The following is a 14,336-nucleotide window of genomic DNA, read 5'->3' as shown; positions in this document are numbered from 1 at the left end:
CCATTATTGTTAACATAATTTTGACTCACCCTGTATTTTATTTTCAGATACCATTATGTCATTATGTTCTCAATATACAAATACATTTTCAGCATGTATTTGCTGTTTGGTCCTGCGGTGGGTTGGCACCCTGCCTGGGATTTTTTCCTGCCTTGTGACCAGTGTTGGCTGGGATTGGCTCCAGCAGACCCCTGTGACCCTGTGTTCGGATTCAGCGGGTTAGACAATGGATGGATGGATGGATTTGCTGTTTGGCAAATGGAAACACTGTTTTGTTGTTTGTGTCAGTTGTTCTCAAAACATGCACTATTGCTTCTAAAATGCATCTGGACAATGGAGAAGAACTGTAATTTGGTTTTAAGTTCTCTAAGCATCTCTTTTTATCTTACATGTCCAAGTGGTCTTGATGAGGTGTTCAGTTAAATAATGCTGAAAGAGGCAAAAGTCAAATCTAACATTATATTAAGTTTTGTTATTACTGTATCTTACACAAACCCCTCTTTCCAGTCTGATGCCTTCACTGCAGGTTTTCTACTTTCTCAAACATGTTAATAAATCATAATGCTGATTAAGGCTGTGTGTTTACTAATGCCTTATCATTTTGAGTAAAGACGCCTTGATTAGGTCTTTTTATTTCCTTGAGTTAAATAGGCTAAATCCTCACTTTAGACAATCCCCTGGCTACTATTCTATTTTAATCAATCTCATTAGGAATACTGTATACAACACTTTTCACTACTTAAAGCAATATACACAATGAAAAAAGAAAGGCTTTGGCTTGTATTGCATGTAGACAGTTTGATTGAGTTCTTCAGGCTTGTTGTCTTACTCATATTTTTAATATAGTGCTCAGAACAACGATAAAGAACAAGTTTGAATCCATTTAGGCAGGGTACCATACTTAAAAATAATCTTTTGCTGCTAAGGTCCTTTAAAGGTTTAAAATCATAAGTAAAATTGAGAAATCATGCTTCTGATTATTTTGCAAACAATCTTGTATAAAATGTCTTTGTTCAGCTCACAATTTAGGGTTCTTTCTTTTTGCTTGATTCCTGTTTGTCCTGTGGCACGTTGATGAATTAATTTGAAGAATAATAAACTAGTTAACCTGATTTGTAAAACTGTTATTCAAACAACATATAATATATGAAAGGTATCAAGACTCATTTATAAATCAGCATTATGTGCATTCCATAGGTATTATTTGGATGTATTTTCATAAAACCAGTCTGTCAAATTTAATAACTAGTTCACTTCCCTGAAGTCTAGGGTTTTGTATTTGTTTTAAATGCACAAGAAATGAAGGTCTAAATTATATTGTGTCTGCCATTTATGGAAAAAGCATTTCAAGATCTTTAAGGGAATTTCAACTCCCAAAAGAATGATTCAGTCAATTTTCAGGCTCTGGCTTGATAGCTCCTTTCAGTTTCAGTAATGATTCAGTCATAAAACATGTTTTCTGACATGGTTTGACAACGGGTTGATAGAACAAGTTCTCTTGGCAAGAGCATCTCCACCTAAGACTGAGCAAATTACTGATGTTTCACATAGTCTCAGGAGGTATACTGTAGTTATAGCTTTGAAAATCAATGACAGGCAAGCACAGCTGTGGCCAGATAAGCTTCATCATGACTGCCAGTTAGTATGATGAATGATCAGAGACAAAGGAAAGCTGTAAAAACCAAAACGTGTATTGAGTTCATCACAGCACATTATTATTACTCAGTGGGACTGTGACAAGACAAAATGAGCAAGTTGTCACACAGTTGGATATTACAGTATGCTCTACTGAATTGTAATATTCCACAATCAACCATAAAGATACAGGCACAGAGCAATATTTTCAAATGTTAAATGTCTTATATCCCAAATGGCACAGCATTTGTTTGTTGAATATTTTTAATATATTATTTTAAAAATGCAAAGTAGTCAACGTATTGATTATGAAGGTTTGTGTAATGCATTTAATGAATTCCATTGTACTAGTTTATAAAACCTGTCAGACTAATTCAACATACTATAGCAAAATAAAATAATAATAATACCTTAGGTATTGCCTTATACAGAATACAATATTAAAATTAAATAAATAAACAGCCAGCACCAGTAGCATATGCACAAGAAATCAGAACAATGAGGGTAAGTCCATTTACATAAGGCACCTTCCCTGGCCAAACTCTAACAGTTGTGTATTAAAGTCACGCACGAGATGAAAAGGAGTGTGAGGCTTCCAGAAAGAGCCACAAAAGCAAGCCAGGACCTTCAGCAGTCTGCCCAGATAAAGCTGCAGGCCAGCTAGGCAGTCATCTCTCAAGGTCTATATACAGGCTTTGGTCTAAACAGGGTCCAAAATGGGAAGCTAGTTTTAAAAATTCAGAAAGACTATAAAAGTCCCTAATATATTGAAATGCCCTACAATGGAGATGGTAACAGTAAACTTCTGGTTAGTTGAAACAACCTAAACAAAATGAGGAATTTATTGAGAAAAGGACAAAAAATAAGAAAATGAAAAAAAAAAGTCAAAAAAGAACCCGCTAAAAAGGCAGCCCACAGGAAACAAGTCACAATACATATTCCAAGCTCAGAAATCCAATAACAGAAGTGAAAAGTCCACAAAACCAAAAGATTACAAAAAACAGTTCTACATTAATCTCCAAACAACCTTCAATGTAACACATAAGGACTCCACCTCATCTTCTTGAATATAAAGTTGGAAGGTGGTCCCTCGAGTATGATGTCATGGTGGCACAGTCTCTTGTAATTCCACCCACAGAACACAAGGAACATTTATAAACATAAAGATACAGAACATAAATTTTAAATACACTGCTGGCTGCACCTCACACTTGTGGCCAGAGGAACATCATCTTTATTCACTTTCCTCAGCTCCATCAGCCACTTGCCAAGGCCAGTGGATTTAAGCAGAGAAGCTGGACTTGGAAGTGGATCATTAAATGTGTGGTCATCTCTCTCTCTCTCTCAGACGCACTTAACACATCTTCTTAGGATGGCTATGCCCCTCTGACAGTGCCTCTCTTCCAGGGCTATATGGTCTCTCCAGAATGGGGGTTGAGAAAAGACAAATGCTCTTAGTTTTATGGTTTGATATCATATGTCAAAGATGAATTATTGTCTAACTACAAACACAGAATCCAAGATGCTACCATGTTGTCAGGAAAAGTGAAAACAGTGCATGAACAAGTCATTAGCAGAATGGCTGGTAAAAAATAAAATCTCAAGAGCAGAATCAATGGTTATAAGACTAAGAGAAAACAGAATAGCGAAAGCCAAATACAGTACTGAAAATATTGAAAAGCTTTGTCTCATTGACTGCACAATGAAAGTTTAAAAATATCATACTAAAATAGGGACAATTAAATACAGGACAATAGCTTCATTTAATGGTCACACAGTTGACAGTAAAATTAACAGGGTGGCACAGAAAGAAACTTATTTCAATGGAAGTGTTAATAGGTGTGTTTAGAAGAAAAAAGTGTCAGTCATTCCTGAAATGCCCAAGAGTGCAGAATTCATATCCAATGCTCTATTTAGCAGACATGAGAAAGCCTGGTAGGCATAAAAATGAATTGCATTTATTCAGATTTTTCTCCTCTGTCTTTTATGTTGCTTAACCTTTTGTGATACTACAAATTTCTTAATTAACTACAGATTATATATGAGCAACATACTGTGCCCAAACCACAAAGAGTGACAAAGATTTACCTCCAACAAACTCGACTGTAGTGTAATGGACTGAGCAACCTTTTTTCTTGATGTAAAAAATTATGACATGACATGGAAGTGTAATATGAATTTCTCTCTTTCTAAATTTAAAAAAAAATCATATTCTTAAATCCAATATTTTATTTAAACCCTAACAATTACACAGATGGGTGGGTAATACAAATATTGGGATCCTCCAGATTGTAAAACCGATACTAAACACAACGACTCCAATTTAGAACTACCATATACTGACTTAAATCAAATATTTAAATTGGGTTCCAAAAAGGTGATAGATGGTCTGTTTTATTTAGTGGGATGACCAAAAAAGGTTGCACATATTTAAAGGGCATAATGATCAGCCCCAAAATCAACAAAAGATCTCCTGAAACCTTAATTCCAGGTAACTCCTTGCTGCATAAGAACAGGCTTGGCTGAAACCTTAACCCTGGCTCAGTTGTCAACACGTGCATGAAGGCTCTCCCCCAATGTCATTTACAATCCTCATTTTCCCTGTTTAATGATAAATGCTATCATTAAAACAGCTTATATACAAATTGTGATAGACACCCTGAAGTGGAGAATATGCAGTACTATATGAATTTATCTAAATATGAACCTGTTTCTTTAATTTTATACTGACTCAAACATAAACTAAAAAAGGCACCAAAAATCATCAATTCGCAAAACTATTCTAAATAGAAAACCATATAGTATGTATTACAGGAAGGGGTACCACAACGGGGGTAGCTAGTATGATTTAAATGGCTTGTGACTGACAGGGGCCCTCAAAAATATTGGAACATAAATTCAACAGTTTTCATTAGCCAGTTATTGAAATTATGTTTTAAAGAGTAATTTACAATTTAGACACCCATTTCCTTTCTGGCAAAAGTAGCAATCCAGTCAGTCTCCACGTCATGTTACTGCCATCCCTTCAGCCTGAAATGGTTCAGCCTGTTACTCATTCACTTGAGCCATAAAGTGGAAAAATCCACACACTTGCTAATTAATGTTAGATATGTCTTCCTTTTACTTAATTAAAATGTCAAAGCCAAATTCCAGGCTCCAGAAAAGAAATACAACAAAAGCTTGAATGAGAAACAAGAGGGTTGGTCACTCACTTTCTCTCAGGGAAAGGTTAGTTTATTAACATTAGTCCATTCCCCATTCATTGTGCAAACAAACTGTTTTGCAGAATTGTTCATTCTACCCCAACAACCAAAATAATCTAATCACAAGCAAATTTTAATAAGCTGTCCAGGCAATGCTCATTATTAATTAATCCACAAGGAATCTGCTGTATCAAAGGAAACAGAAAAAGACATATTTCTGTTGCTAATCATTTTAATACTAGACAGCTTTTTAATATTGTTAACTTAGTACTTTCCTGATAAACACTCAGACTCGTTTTACAGAATTTAAACTTCAAGTTTTCTGAGTTTTGTGAGTGCATTTCAAATTAAGTGGGTCAAGAATATTTTTTTGAATTATGCGTCAATTTGGACATATATTTCAAGAATAATCTTTTAAGAAATATGGTGGCCTTAACTTTCACCTTCTGTGTGACTTTGAATTTGACAGTCTCTCCCAGGGGTCTCATTTATAAAACCTGTGCATGCTTGGACAAGAAAGGGCTTAAAATGTGTCTATGCAACTTCCCAAGCAAATGTTGGGATTTATTAAAAAAAAAGGAGAAGATAATGTGAGTATATTTATGGCAACTCTGAACCAGCATTTCAGAAAAACTACGAAATGATGACACACTTGATCAAGTAGGGAATGCAGCCAAACAAGCTAAATAACAACTTGCACTAATAATAATTCTTGTAACCAAGCTGTTATTATAATGTGTGTTAAAGTGACAAACATAGTATACCTCAAAAGCAAGGAATATGATAAATAAGACCATATTATAGTTTCCTTTAAATAGGGCCAATGTTACATATTTGCACCAAATCACTTTTATTTTATTTTCAGTTTATACCTGCTGTTATCTCTTCTCAGGTAAAATCATAGTGGGGAAATTACTTCCTGCACGAAGAACGCTATAAATGTAATGCGCTACAGCCTATTCATAGCCTAAAGGTTTGACACAAAAAGACTTGTTTGGTTTGGCTTGAAGGTTATGAAAATGTTCATATACTTTATATGGTTATATACAAAGTGAACGACCTTCTAGAGACCGATGTAAAGTTAGCATGATGTTTGACATTCAGTCTTTGAAACTTCATATCTCCAAAACAAAATTAGTAATATTATTGAAACCAATTCTTATAAAATTCAAATTTTGCCACATTTTGTCTGCAAGCTTTATTTTCTTTTTTCAAAAATGCCTCTATCTTTTGTAAAAATCAAAAATGGCTCCCAAAATGCAATGAAAGTCCAAAACTGGTCTGAAATGTGTACAAATTACACGTAAAATTAGTATATGATACTGTAGGTGAATTTAGCGATAGCCTTTACCTATTTTGTGCACATTACTGATTAGTTTAAATGATTTTTTTCAAATAATGCACAACATACAGTTGTAACCAAAAGTTTTGAGAATGACACAAATATTCATTTTCACAATTTGCATATATACCAGAATTTTGTGAAGAGTGATCAAATGAATTGCAATAGATTGCAAAGTCCCTCTTTGCAATGAAAATGAACCTAATCCCAAAAACCCATTTCCACTGCATTTCAGCCCTGCCACAAAACATCATTTCAGTGATCCTCTCGTTAACAAAGGTGAGAGTGTTAATGAGGACAAGGCTGGAGATCACTCTGTCATGCTGATTGAGTTAGAATAGAGAGGTTCAATCGTTGTGAAGAAGGCTTCAGGGCACCCAAGAAAGTCTAGCAAGCACCAGGATGTCTCCTAAAGTTGAATCAGCTCTGGGATCGGGGCACCACCAATGCAGAGCTTGCTCAGGAATGGCAGCACAGACTTGCAGGATGGCCTGGTGTCAAGAAGGGCAGCAAAGAAGCTATTTTTCTCCAAGAAAAATATCAGGGACAGACTGATATTCTGCAAAAGGTACAGGGATTGGACTGCTGATGACTGGGGTGAAGTCATTTTCTCTGATGAATCCCCTTTCTGATTGTTTGGGGCATCTGGAAAAAAGATTGTCTGAAGAAGAAAAGGTGAGTGTTACCATCAGTCCTGTGTCATGCCAACAGTAAAGCATCCTGAAAACCATTCATGTGTGGGGTTGCTTCTCAACTAAGGGAGTGAGCTCACTCACAATTTAGCCTAAGAACATAGCCATGAATAAAGAATGATACCAAAACATCCTCCAAGAGCAACTTCTGCTAACCATCCATGAATAGTTTGGTGATGAACAATGCCTTTTGCAGCATGATGGAGCACCGTGCCATAAGGCAAAAGTGATAACTAAGTGGCTTGGGGATCAAAACACCAGGAAACTCCCCAGACCTTAATCCCATTGAGAACTTGTGGTTAATTTTCAAGAGGCAGGTAGACAAACAAAAACCCACAAATTCTGACAAACTCCAAGCATTGATTATGCAAAAATGGGCTGCCATCAGTAAGGATTTGGCCCAGAAGTTGATTGACAGCATGCCAGGGTGAATTACAGAAGTCTTGAAAAAGAAGCGCCAACACTGCAAATATTGACTTTTTGCTTAAACTTAATGAAATGGTCAATAAAAGCCTTTGAAACTTATGAAATGCTTGTTATTATACTTCAGTATACCATAGAAACATCTGACAAAAAGATCTAAAAACGCGGAAGCAGCAGACTTTGTGAAAACCAATACTTGTGTCATTCTCAAAATTTTTGGCCATGACTGTAAACTCCTATTGATTGCCAAGAAGGTACATAGAGTGGTTGTTAGTTATTAAAAAAAAACACTAGAAAATTAATCATCATTGTGATTCTTTAAGAAAAATTATGTTAGGAGAAATTCCTTACTTTTGCAGGCCTTATTTAGTTTGTGAACCTTTTCATTCACATTTTACAGTCTTTCAAAGTTAATAAAACTGAGCAGTCCAATAAAGCAATAGGGTCTGGGTTTTTGTAATGCAATGAAATTGTCTAGAAGTACCACATCATTCTGTTCTCTTCAGAAACAGTCACCATGGTGCCTGATCCTGATTTCATATTGTGCATTTCTGCTGTGAATCTTTTATTTCACTTTTCAAAACCAGCCAGACATTACACTGCTGTGCATCCCCTGAAGACATATCATTCTGTTTCCTTTCGCAACAGCAATGTAGAGGCCTGATACTAAATTCACAACCCTTTTGTAATTTGTGAATTATTCCTGTCATTTGAATTTTTTTTATTTCTTTTTAAATTTGTGTTCATTTTATTTGAAGAAAATAGCAAGTCAAACGTAAACAAATAATTTCATTAACAAACTACAAATAAGAAAAAAAAGTCAGAATGTTAAAAAAGAAAGCAGGAAGAAAAAAAAAAGACAAAACCTAATAAAACAAAATTCAAACCCATACCCCACCCCTCTCCCACCAAGAAAAGGAGGGAGAGAGGGTAGAGCCAAGAGTATGGGCAAAAAGAATTTTGGGAAAAAAGCAAAATGTCACCCTGATATGAATGCTTAATTGAAAATCTTATTAAATAAAAAAGTTTTGAACAGATCCTCTAAGTGAGAATTTGATTTTTTTCCAAATTAATACAGGACATCAGTTACTCACTGACTTATAAAAGGTGGGTTGGGATTCTTCCACTTAAGCAAGAAAAATCTATGTGCTAGAAGAGTGGTCTAGGTAATTACAATCAATTTGTCCTTTTCCACTTTAAGCCCATCTGGGAGTCCACCAAACACTGCTTTTAAAGGGTTACGAGTGATTGTGACACCAAGGTTATCTGATTGGCATTCAAAGATTTTTGTCCAAAATTATATTGATTTGGTTCTCTCCCAAAATTTAGATTTTTTTATAAAACAAAATCAGGTACTTTACAGATTGATCTTCAATTCGAAATCTTTATTAAATTAGTGATTCTTTTTTCACTTTTAAAAGCTTGTCAAAGTTTTCACTCATAGGCATCCATACAAAGGAATAAGGAATGAAATTAAAAATGGATTAAAATTTTTCATAAAAGACACCTTATTGTGGTTCCTTTGAAAGCAGTAATTTATGGATTCTGAATTCTAAACCTAAAAGGTGTTTTGTAATTATTTTATCATACTTCCTACAATCTGTCAAAGCTGACGCAGCGATGCATCCCATTGAAGGTACGGGGGCTGTGATTTTACAACTGAATACATACTGTATATTCAGAATTGACATAGCATTTCTGTTTCTTTAAAAAAATTAATTTACTGTCTGAATTTGAATTCACTTCCTCAGTTTGATTTGTGTATCTTCAATTTCACATTTCGGAAGTGAACAGTTAGCAATTGAATGCACCTTTGTGAAAACCTAGGGGGTTACGTTCTACAATGATATAGTGATGTGTGGAAATGACAAGTCATTGAAATGTCCCTCAAAACATGTACTTCAGAACTTTATCTTGAATGTACAACCTTTATTTAATTTGTGAATCTTTTATTTAACTTTTCCAAACTTGTTTGATATAGTACTAGTACATATTCCCGAAAGCAGAGGAGCTGTAATTTCAAAATTATTTGAGATTGTCCAGGAATGAAATATCAGTCTAATTCCTTTTGATATGCCAAGTTATAGGTCTCCATTTGAATATGAAAAAGATGATTTTTACTGAATTTCTTGTTTCACTTTACACAGTTTCTCAACTATCAACACTGATTGTAAGGGGACTGGTGTTTTACAGTTGAAAAAAATTCTCCAGGAATGACATATCTTTCCAATTCCTTGGTATAGCTTAGCTAATGATATGATATACTGAATGATCTCCTCTCATTTGTCAATTTTCTTATTTTCTTATGTTCTTATTAAACTGAAATGTCATTGTCTAATCTTCAATTCAAATTATTGCAATTTGTGAACATTTTATTTCATTTGGTACAACCTGACATTTTTAAGAAAACTATACATCCCAATGAAACTAGAGAAACTAGGGTTTTACAATGAAATGAAATTGTCCAGAAATGACACATCATGCTATTCTCATTAGAAACTGAAATTATGATGCTTAATCTTAAAGGATAAGTTCAGTATTTTTATACAGTATATGAATTTGACACATGTAATTGTGTCCTAAAGTTAATCTTCTGTAAATTTAAAAAAAAAAAATCTTGCCTTCACTGTAGCTTTACAATGGAGGCTAGTGGGGCATGGGGCATGGTGCATTACAGGCAAATAAAAGCTTAAAAACTTACTGAATACACATTGTAAAGTAGTTTATACATGTCATTTTCTGAACAAAAAACACCAATATTGTGAGATTTTGTGAGTTTAAAAGAAGCATGTCTTCTTTCTCAATATTCTTAACATGTGATTTCCTTTTGAAAGACCAAATCACATTAAAATATTCATACAATGTGGTTTGTTATGTTTTGACTTACTTCTGTATTTACAGTATGTGAGAACTCACACAAGCAACTAGAAAACGTATTATTACAATGAAATATAAATCCAGAAATCTGTGATAAAATTATTATTTCCAAATTCCTTTTGTTGTTACAAATATGCATCAGAAACATAGAAGCCATGTTTCCTTATATCAAAACTTCTTTGGTAAGTTTTTAGGCTTTTTTCATCTGTTGGTGTCACATGCCTGTAGGCAAAGATTTTAGTGTGCCACTGTGATCTGTATGGATTATTCATACACATAATTTTATGAGAATCTAAATTATGGAGTCAATATGACAGGGAAACAAGATTAGTCAACTGTTACATAGCGCTGAAGTGCTGATGTGCCATGTTTGGTCATGATCAATATTGTGGCCAGTATCATCAGGGTCGACAGCTATTTCAACCTCTGCAGTAACCATGTGGTTTTTCCTAATCATGCTTGTCAGCAAACCGATTGTACACACGTTTAGAGGTTGTATGTTCAAAGAGAAGGTATACAAACTGAACATGGAAGACCCAGGACACAACGCTTTCTCACACTCTCTCTCTTGAACACTGGACAAGAGTTGATTGTAGGAAACCCCCACTGCATCAAAGCTTTGTCTAAGTATAAACTCTCCTTCGATTGTTCTTATTATCACTTTTTTGTTAAGTGTTAAGCTGATATTAAACTGAAGATAAAATATAATTTTTCTTTAGTGTTACTGATTTTTCTTCCTTTTAGAATCACCGCCATACCACTAGGGAATGATATAATACTTTATATATTTTTATGTATATTGGTGGTATCTCTACTGCAATCTATAACGCACCTCTTTCTAGGGAGTATGTGCCTCCTGCTGGATACAATGGCCCTTTAGCCTCCATTGTAATGCGCACGTGAAAACAAGATATTTTATTACAAATTGTAGAAAAACACTTAATTTTAGAACAAAATCTAGCATGGCAAATGCATATATGCCATGTTCGTGTAGAAAAAACTTTGACTTCATTACATGTAAGCTGTGAATCTTTTGTTTCACTTTTCATAACTGTTAAACATTTCACTTACACACATTGCTATTAAGGTATAGAGACTGGATATTTAAAGTAGAACAAACATGTCCATAAATAAAAAATCAAGTCCAATTCTGTTGACAAGACTATAGCTAGTGCTTGATGTCGAATTCATAGCCTTCACTAATTCTGTCCAAGTTTTCATTTAATGTAGAACCAGTTGGAATATCGCACTTATATGCATGCCTACGAAAATGTAATATGCAATGCAATGAAACTGTCTAAAAATGATAAAATATTTAGGCTCTTCTTCAAAAGCAAGTTTCTTGAATTCACATCTAGCAATTGCTCTGTGAATCTGCTATTTCAGTTTTTATAGTTTGTAAAGCTTTAGCTACTATATATCCCAGTTTGCTCTGAAAAAAAGCCAAAATGGCAGAAAGATATAATCATCAGAATATTTAACAACTTAAAATCCAAAAGTGGCATGTACAAAAATTGATAAATAAAATTTTGGCAATAAAAACCATAGAATCAAGACACTATCCTACCAAAAACTAAACACAGAATAATCCAGCCTAATAAACAGAGACAGAAACTGTCAAAGACTTGGGATACCCATGGGCAAGCCCTGTATAACATGTGGCACCCGGCCGGGACGCCCGGGGAGACAGGAGGAGGGCTCATGCCTCCTTCAGACCACGAGGGGGCGACCGCCCTGGTTGTATTGGGGGCCACGGGTACAGGGCTTAGAAGCTCAACCCTGTAGGGGCCCGTGGTCACCACCAGGGGGCGTCCCCGTGCCTGATGGACCCTGGACCCCAGCACTTCCGCCACACCAGGAAGTGCTGGGGGGAAGAAGAGAGGGAACACCCTCTGTGCTTCCGGGGAGACAGCCGGCACTTCCACCACACTGGGGCGTGTCGGGTGGAAGATTGCCGGTGCACACCTGGAGCACATCCGGGTATGGATAAAAGGGTCTGCCTCCCTTCATTCGGGGCTGGAGTCGGGTGGAAGCACGACGAGATCGGAGAAAGAGAGAAGGAGGCGGTCCAGAGAAGGCAAAGTGTGGTTGGCCTGGACCTTGGGGAAGATGGGGTTTGTGTAGCACTTAAAGACTTTGTAAATAATAGTTGTGTAAATAAACGTGTGGTGGTGCTTAAAAACATGTCTGCCTGTCTGTGTCCGGGGCTAGTTCCACAAACTTTTTAGAAAAAGAAAATGTATATAAGCACAAAATGTCTTTTCATACCTGAATTTCACATAACAACAACCCCTGGACTGATGGAGAATTATCATCACCAAAGCCCTTAAACTGATTCCTATGCGCATGCTGTTGTCACCACATATGTGTGTTGAATGTCTTACATTTAATTATTTTTCTTTTTAATGACCAAAATTTAGTGGCTTCCAGACATAGTGGAAACATTTATCATTTAAACCAGGGAAATCCATTGCAGTGCACTAATATACGAATGAAAAACAGTAGAACATTGCTATTGAAAATGAGTAAAAAGGAAGAAAATTTAAAAAGAAATAAAACTTCTGATTGGTAGCCTTGGTCACTGTGAGGCCTTATGCAGCCATATTACTGTTGGTATAAAGGAGTCCCAATAATCTTTTTTGACTCACTTCTGCTGAATGATTTGTTGGCTGAAAGTCCTCAGTGTTAGGATGTGCAGCATCTTCTTATATAATATGCTACCGTGGCTGTCCGTTTGTCTGTCCAGGATTTTAAATCACCTGTAGCTCACAAACCGTTTGAACTATTGGCCTGAAATTTAGTACACATATACTATGTGATGTCTACTATCCACTTTAGCGAGGATGATTCACCTCCAAGGTTATTCCTCTTTTTATTTTTATTTTATTTTATTGTAGAATTAACTCTTGGCAGCGGCCAGCAGGGCGGCCGTGTGGCACATGCATACAGGCTCTGTTCTCATTCCCTTCCACCTTCGCCGTCACTTCCCCTATCTCTTCATATCTTAAATCATTCTTGAGGCAGATTGAAGACTTAAGTGCCTGCTTAAGTGAAAAATTAAGGAAAACGTACTAAGTGCAACACAAACACTGACTTAATCAGTTTTAATGCGAAAAGATGCCGACGAAAGAAGAGAAGAAGCGGGCCGCTAGGATGGAGAAAAGAAGAGCTGCTCAGGAAGCAACAAGCGCATCAACCTCTGAGCAAACGAATGCTAAACGTACCGAGAAAGAGTATGAAAACTAGGAATGCTCAAGTCAGGTGTATTCAGGTGTAATTGTGAATTTCCCCTTGGGATTAATAAAGAATCTATTTATCTATCTATCTATCTATCTATCTATCTATCTATCTATCTATCTATCTATCTATCTATCTATCTATCTATCTATCTATCTATCTACTCTATCTATCTATCTATCTATCTATCTATCTATCTATCTATCTATCTACCTATCTATCTATCTATCTATCTATCTATCTATCTATCTATCTATCTATCTATCTATCTATCTATCTATCTATTCCGCCATTGTTCATAATAGCACTCAGTTTTGTTTTAATTCATTGCTTCATTATTACCTCCAGAGGGTTCAGAGTGCTTCCCATAACTGAGGCTGCCCTTTTAATTATCTTCTTGATTCAGAGGGCCTTACATGAAGTGATGTTACCAGCCCAGCACACCACAACGTAGAAAACTGCACTGGCCATCACAGAAATGTAGAAAATGTGAAGGATGTTACTATCAACATTAATGGAACTCAGTCTCCTACGAAAAAGAGCCTGCTCTGCCCTTTCTTATACAGTTCCTCCGTTTTCCAAGACCAGTTAACCTGTCACTGATGTGGACCCCCATGTACTTGTAGGAGTGTATCACCTCTACATGCACTCTTTAAATAATGACTGGACATAGAGGCTCTTTGGTGTGACAAAAATCAATAAACAGTTCCTTCATTTAGCTGATGATAAGTTGCAGACAATTCTTTCTGCACCAAGAAACATTCAAAGTTCTCCACCTGACTCCTAAACTCTGTCTCATCTGTCTCATTAATCCTGTAAATCTTGGGGTGAGAATCAAACGAAAAAGCACTTTAAGCTGTTTATTTGGATGAGGTAAATAGAGCCTTTGTGTAAGGTTACAATATCTTTAAAATGCAGTGAATAAAA

This window comes from Erpetoichthys calabaricus, chromosome 4 (assembly GCF_900747795.2).
Source record: "Erpetoichthys calabaricus chromosome 4, fErpCal1.3, whole genome shotgun sequence".
Lineage (NCBI taxonomy): Eukaryota > Metazoa > Chordata > Cladistia > Polypteriformes > Polypteridae > Erpetoichthys > Erpetoichthys calabaricus.
Note: the sequence above shows the minus strand (reverse complement) of the source record.